At 40.2% G+C, this 7,996-nt stretch overlaps 1 non-coding gene across 1 annotated transcript; it reads left to right on the plus strand.

Moving 5' to 3' along the window:
* Positions 1 to 475: 475 nt before the first annotated feature.
* On the plus strand, positions 476 to 561 carry trnay-gua. Its single transcript is given in 2 exon segments — positions 476 to 512; positions 526 to 561. It is a non-coding gene; the product is annotated as a tRNA-Tyr (tRNA).
* Positions 562 to 7,996: the final 7,435 nt, after the last annotated feature.

Below are 7,996 nucleotides of genomic sequence, written 5' to 3' on the forward strand. Positions count from 1 at the left end.
TCGATCCCGCTACTTCTCGCATGCTAAGCGAGCGCTCTACCATTTGAGCTAATTCCCCTTGCATTGCGCTAAGGTCCAGCCTGTAAGTATATCATTGACAACAGCAGAGCGCGAGGACCGGTACCGGGATGCCGAGATGAGGGACAGGCGCTTGCTTATGCAGCTGCTCCAACGACAGCAGCACCTGCAGCCAACTCCCGCGTCCATTCACAGTATCTGATGAACTTCGCCGGATAATTGTGTCCGAAGGTCTTTGTATTTATGTGTCAACACCGTGACAGTAACTTCGGGGTGCTGCATCTCTGTGTAACCGCCATGGCGTCGCTCAGGTCGATGCCATCTCTGCGTGACCGAAGCGAAACTTAGGCCATCTGGCACCGTTCCCTTTCGATCATACCCTCATTTGACCACTTACGAGAGCCAATTATCCTAGTTCACTTCATAGTGGAATGCGGCCCCCATTGCGCCTAGTTCACCTTCGATAGCTCAGTTGGTAGAGCGGAGGACTGTAGTGGTTACATAGGAATCCTTAGGTCGCTGGTTCGAATCCGGCTCGAAGGAGTGAATCTTTTTTTCTCCCACGTGTATTTGATAGTTTCCCTTTACTGATTCATAATTTTAGTTTTTATAGGTTATGCCATTAATTCATGTGAAGTAAATAATGTTTAAATTGCAAAGAAAAAGCTTGATTGCTGACACAAGATATGCTTTAAAACCTTGTATTAAAGTTTAAAATGCATAGTGTAGAGAGTTCACCGTCTGATAACGTAAACGTGAATCAGCGTAGACTATCAAATTTAAATGATTAATAATATAATAATAATAACAGAATAAAGAAAATAGAACAGGTACATTGCCATTTCAAAAGCAATTTCGCTTTGTGTGTCGTGTAGAGTGTACCTGGTAAAATTTGGGTTTCTCCAAACATATACAAATAAATGCTAAAAAGCAAATACACGCTTGGCAGAGGGTGCCTAATATTATTTTTAAGTCTTATACGTCAAAAAACTGTGTTTTCATATCGAGACAGGATTCCTGATCACTAATCCTCTGTTAACCTGACACAAATTAAATATTTGTCGACCAGATCAGTTGATATTTTTGTCACTGTCAGAGTTCAGATTTGCAGCACAGTTTTGATTACAGTGGAGGTCTTGTCACTAAGTGTCCTGCGTGCTCTCCACCGTCGATCTGCAAACGATCACACCCGCGAGCCCCTCAGTTCAAAAGGGAGTTTAAAGGTGAGCGTTAAGTGTCTCACTCGGTTGCAGCTATATCGAAACCCTGTCATTTGCTTTGACTTTGACATTCAGGTGGATGAATTGGAAATAATAATTAGCCGTTGTGCTGAGGATTGCAGCAAGTACTACGCACTAAGTGGCTTTTTTAAATAATGGCTGTTACTCCTTTGTGTTGCTGCACAAATACGAGCCTCTGTCCAGCACAGCTATTTGAATCAGGGATTGAAAGGTTCGTACTTAAATACCGTGCCTAATGTGTGTATGAGTCTCTTTAGTGAATGTAAATATATTTATGATGTCTGAATGGTTTCTCAAGGATGGACTTGATGCTGCTATCATTGCAGGTATTTGTATTGATCCATAACTCTTCTGGTTCAGGAGGAATCTCACCTGGCCTGACATCTATAAATGACTGATCCTCCACATCCTTACAGAACATGTTCATGGCACCAGCACAAGCAGCAGCTACTTCCAAGGTCGAGGACAACACGCAATCCCCATACAAGGTATTTAATTATTTCCTACCAATAAACAATATCTGTAGAGTCCCTTTACAATGGCTGTTTTGAAAGATGCTTTTTTAAATAATATTATTATTATAAAGGTTCATGAACAATCATGCACACGAGGAACAAAACGACATTCGCACTCATACAATACCCTTTCATAGAAATCTGATGAGAGAATAACATATAGGAGATAAGATAACATTTACCTGCCCACGCTGTTCACCTCTATACAAACACAGGAATTTGTCTTCTTGGTGGCATCTGACAGCATTGAGATAATAGAAATAGAGTGGAAAAGGTTATCAACTTCATAATATAAAATAGTTGATTGATTTCTTTTTGTGATTATCGTGTATGATAAGGTCAGGTATATGCATTTTCCTTTTTGCTTTACCTTTTTCCTGTGATTCACTACAAATGATATTTTCTTGTCCCTCTCTGATACTGTGGTTAAATCACTTAATTCAGTTTTAATCAGTAAGTTATCAATAAGGCTGAACCAGTACGAGTGCATATTCATTAACGACAAGCAAGGGCTCGCCAAATGCTCCACATTTAGACGGCTCCTAAAAGGGAATTCAAATGAGCTCAATTAAGAACATGTTCTGCGTGATGCCTTTGTGATTGAAGTGAAATCGTAATTGTCAAGCCATTACTGTCTGACTCATCATATTGCAGCTTGTCAAATTAAGAGCAGTTTGGAGATTTCTTGAAAAGCTGACATGAATATAACTCGCAGTGCTGCTGTTGAGGCTCGACGCTGCTGTGACCCTCATATTCCTCCGTTTTGCTCAGTGGTGACATGTGGTGTTTTGAGATTATAGCAAAACACCACGGTAATACCAAAGCCAAAAAAAACAAAAGGTGTCCCACACTCACATACAAGCACATATAAAGGTCTACTAGCTCGTAAGCAAGACAAAAGTGTATATGGGACCCGGATAGGGAGCAGAGCAAAGGGTGCCATCTGTTCTCCTGTATGAATATTTCAGTTAGGTGGAAGTCATATTGTATTCACACAGATGGTAAGGAGCCACTGTCCGTGATTTGACAGGTCTCGGGGGAAACATTCACAGATTGCATGGTCTATTTCTGCATTTACACATTCCTCCTAAAAAGGACAATATATTCGATTGTGTCTTGATTGTGATTGAAAGTGTAGCATAGTGCAAGTATTAGTACCGTGGTTGGTTTTGCTAAGCATGCAAGTGGGCAGAATTAATGATAATGTGCCGAACAGAGGTGTTTTCACGTCTGGTTTCCTTTCAGAACACAAAAACTACACAAAAACACAAATAATGGTGTATTGGAAAAAGTGAGATGCACATGTACACCACAGCTACAGTGGTCATGGTTAAGTCATTGTAAATTAGGCCCCACAAGAGAACCATATCAGTTTATTCTGCTGATATTGTCCATCTGAAGCACATAACCACAGTCAAGATTGGCCATGCAGAAGTATATTATGGAAAAAGGCATTGTCCCACAATATCATAGAGGATAAAGTTTGTTATTCTAAATAATATTTCAGATAATGAAAATTGATATACAATGATAAAGCTGCTGACAAGCCTTAACATTTTCCATTATCTACCACAATTTGTTTGTGATAAGCCCGTTTAGTATAAATAGGGTTTGTATACAGTGGATTCATGTGATAAATGTATCCTCACACGTTTGTTGGATGTGTAAACCTTCTCGACATATTGTCACCTCATCACAAGAAGAAAGATGAGATGAAATCAAACAGACAGTTTTCCACATGGGGTTTTATGTAACATCTTCTCCCATACAATGACGTAGAAGAGACGTCAGTGTGCGTTAATAGGCGCCTCTGCAGCTCATGGTCACGGGAAACAGAGATGTGCTCGGCATTCAAGGGCTTCTCTCAGCCTGGCTTTAACATCACAGCCCCTGCACCACAACAAGTGCAGACCATAATATCTCATGTTCAACACTTTAATTTTGATGTGCAGTCAAGCAGCTTGGTGTTTACACAAGAGGCTGCCAGGAGTTAGCAGGTTACTCTTAGTGGTGTGTTAGTAGTAGCAATAAATTGTATGCAAATAGAAATTCAGACTGCAGTTATCATTATGAATCTTCTTTCATGTATTCTCATGGATGTTAGACATTATTTAAAAGAAGATTATACATTTGCATCTTAATCTCTGTGTAGTTCTTTATTTATTTGTGGACTCAGATCGAAAGAGGACAGGGAGATTGTGTCACGGAAAGTTAAAGTATAAAGTCATCAGGAAGTTTAATTTGACGCAGAGAAAGTGTGACTCAACAAAATAAATTACCACAGCTATTCAGTAAAGAAGTAAAGAGTGGTATCTCATTGGCAAAACATTCACCCTCTTGGATTAGCCTGTTACTCACCTTTTACATCTGGATCCAAGTGTCTAAACAGCACATGGTGGGCTGTCATATCATATTAGCCAAAGAGCTTTACCATTAGAGCACATACATTTTAGAAAATGCTGATTCTGATTGTGTTGCTGCTGCCCCTATTTTTTATTTTTTTTACTTTAAACCATCAAATTCCCTTTGAACTTACCAATGTCAATCACTAATCAATCTAAATTGTAATGCTGGTTAAAGGAGCATCATGCTCTAGCCACAAGTGAGAATGTGTGCTGGCCTTTCACACAGTAAATGGTGCCATCTAGTGGTAGAAAGGCTGTGTCAAGTACATGCACTGTTGCACACTGACATCACTGCATTCATCAGAGAACAAGCTGACGTTGTACTTGGGCCTGTGCTGTTATGAGGTGAATCATAGTCTTTATAATAAGTGTGAATAATGTGGATGGAAAGTAGATTTGTTACTTGAGTAACACAATAACAAATCAAGATGTCTCGGATTGGTGCTGTCCAGGACTCAGTCATTAGGTTTATCAATTCTCGCATTCTTTTCCCCCATTGCACATATCCAAGGACAGAAGAGTTTCATCTAACTGTAAGTGTTAGCACATAGAGGATGTGCCAGGTTGGAAACATGTTTAGTATCTGTCAGGAATTAAATAGTGCAGCTGTCACTGTACTGGAGAATATAAGCCTATTATAATCCTAATATCTGTGCTAATTCCCAATTATTACCTTCTGTACACTAACCATTATATACCCTATATAAGTTAAATTAAATATTTATCTATGTTCATTTATTACTGAATATTTATGTTGTTTTTTTTTCCTACTACTTATGTTGCTGATATCTATTTTTTTTCACCAAATGTATTTTTCTTATTTTACCTTTTAAAAATCGTCTGACTAAACTAAACTAAACTAAACCTGCCATATATTCTCATTTAACATTCAACTTTTGATCCACACGTCCTTGTAGGGACACCTTTTCACCACAAGATGGCTCTACATACTCACAACAACATATTTTGTGTTTGTAAATCTAATATGAAAGTACACTGCAGTATAAAAATGTTAATTTTCTCAAAATATCCTAACCTTTCAATACATCAGTTGCAGAATGACTTCATAACGGGATTAATTAAATGTAATTAACTATAGTAACACTGTCGCCTCACAGCAGGAGAGTTCCCGGTTCAAATTCCAGCTTGGTTGGGGTCTCTGTGTGGAGTTTGCATGTTGTCCCCGTGTCTTTGTACTCTGGCTTCCTTCCACCGTACAAAGACATGCAGATTGAGGATTAGGTTAATTGGAGACTTTAGATGGAAGGTGTGAATGTGAGCGTGGATGTTTGTTAGTCTCTGTACGTTGGCTGTGCAATACGATGGTGACCTGTCCAGGATAGACCCCTCCTCTTGTCCAGATATCCTTGCTATTTAAAAAAAATTGGAATGAATGAAAAAGAGAATTGGTTGTTATGTCACATAAAAACATCAGAAAACAGGGATGTGAAAATGCATATGTGTGTTAATGTGAATTTTTGCAGTTGCACGTGTAGAATGTCGATTTGTAAAACTGTTGCGTGGGCAATTGAGCAACAGCTTATAATTCCAGTGATGCTCAGTGTCATTAGAAGGTAACTGGTAAATCAATTAGAGACACCATGGCGGATTACAGTCTGCCTCCAGAGAGCAATCAGAAACTCTAGAGTCAGGGGGAGTGGGGCGCTGGGGGCCTCAAGCAGAAACAGTGCTCATGACCTCAGGGGGAATCAGCAGGTATGCAGCTCTGTTGTCATATGAAGCCACCGAGGCTGAAGCTAAAGTAGTCAAACACACCTGTCATGCAACAAAGGTGTGTCTGTGCACGGTGTGTGTTAGTTTGCATGCTTGTGTAAATGTGGCGAAAAAATGGGGCCGTGGAGGAAATTAATTGAAAGAAATGCCTAGCATATCCTTTTCCCACGTGTGCACTTAAAGGAGCCAGTGTAGAAAATGCGCTGTCCTTTGCACACACATGTGACGCACTATTGACGCAGTCATATACCAGATCAAGCAGTTTCAGAGTTGTCTGGCAACAACAGGTTTGTAAACTGCGAATGCAAGAGCAGTACCACCCATATGTGGTAGACCTCCTCTGTTCTGTTTGCAGCAAATACCTTGAAAAAAAAAATCAAGATATGACATGTTAGTCATTTACACTAACACAATTCAAATGGTTTTTAGAGTGTGTGCGCAGCCACAAGTTGTTTCACCACCAAAGTGGAATGTAGTGAATTTGAAGTACAGTCATATAGGAGCTTATTCTCTTACGTGCAATTCAACATTCACACTATCTCATATGTACAATATTCTTTTAATAACCGTTTGACTGAAGTTTCCAAATATAGTTCTTATTGAGAAATCTACTGTTAAGGCTAATTTAGGAAGGTAATAAACATAAATGTAACTATCCCTCTTTTCCATCTAAATACATGGGCGTCTGTGTAGGTACAGAGGGTTGTCCACAAACCAGAAGGTTGGTGGTTCCATCCCCGGCACCTCCAGTCCGCATTCCTTGAGCAAGATACCGAATCCCAAATTTCCCCTGTTCTGACAGTGTATGAACAATGTGTGATACAAAAGCGCTGCGTATATAATTGCTGTATGACTTGTGTGTGTGATGTTAGGACTGTAATCCGTGGCATACAATACACTGTACTTAAACTTGTTCTCATACCTAACATATATATATATATATATTACAGTATTCCCTTAGCTTTATTCAACATCACACATACATGAATGCACTGTGCTCATTAAGACACTGTGACCTATGCCTTAGAAAGAAATCAAGCAGCTGCCCCAGCTTCTGAAGAGCAGATAGGAAAGGCGTTGTCTTGTCTGATAAATATGCATGCTTACGCACACAGAACATACAGCCGATAAAGCAGAAACACAATGTTTCTCACTCCAATGAACAAACAACACTGTATCTGCAAAACTACTGAAGACTCACAAAGCTTCAGCCGGATAAAGGCTTGTTTTTAATACACAAAACCAAACACTGTCAGAATGTGAAGATTTGCCCAGCTACTGTCACAGGAGGGGCGAACCTGGGAGCGGCTCCTCATCATTCGCAGACTCCAGGGCCAAGAGGATCGGACCATGCCTGCGCACCAGCAAGGGAGAGCCAAGGTCTGAACCATGGTGACTCCCCCTCGTTATTGACCAATGAAGTTATACCTACTATTATAAGTACTGTACCTGACGTCCGTTCGGGGCGACTCTTGACTACCCCGTGCTACTGACTTAGCCGAGGCTGTGTATTGAGTGCCCATAGCTATGTGCACATAGCTATGCTGTACCTTTTCATTGCTTCTGAATAAATACTTTTTGAACCAAACAGAGACCGACTCTTCTCATACCTCGGGATAAAAGAACACGACAGTGAATGCATCTTGTACAGAGCTTTGAGTGGCCAATAAGTCTCGTGAAGTGCTATATAGATACAGTCCATTTAGCCAATTTATGAATGTATTTGGTGAACTGGTGCTTGTAGTCGGACACAAGTTGTGATATGCTTTCAGTCCGAATACTATATTTTCCTTTCAACAGAACATTTGCAACTGAGTGACTGTTTCTGTTAATAAGTGAAAACAGCCAGTTTTGTGGTTTCGAACACAAACACGTCACCTTAAATAAAAAGTGGAGTCAGATCACAGTATACCCCCTGGTTGAGTTGGCAGTTCCAGCCCTCTTTCCAGCCCTGCCTCTGTCAAAGGCCTCGCTTGTTTGTGTTTTTGCTGTGTTGCCTTAGTTGCCTGGAAAAGATGCAGGACCTCTTTATGGGGGGTAGCCTATGATTGTGGGGGACTACATTCAGACCCATGGAAATGGG

This window comes from Hippoglossus stenolepis, chromosome 19 (genome assembly GCF_022539355.2).
Source record: "Hippoglossus stenolepis isolate QCI-W04-F060 chromosome 19, HSTE1.2, whole genome shotgun sequence".
Classification (NCBI taxonomy): domain Eukaryota; kingdom Metazoa; phylum Chordata; class Actinopteri; order Pleuronectiformes; family Pleuronectidae; genus Hippoglossus; species Hippoglossus stenolepis.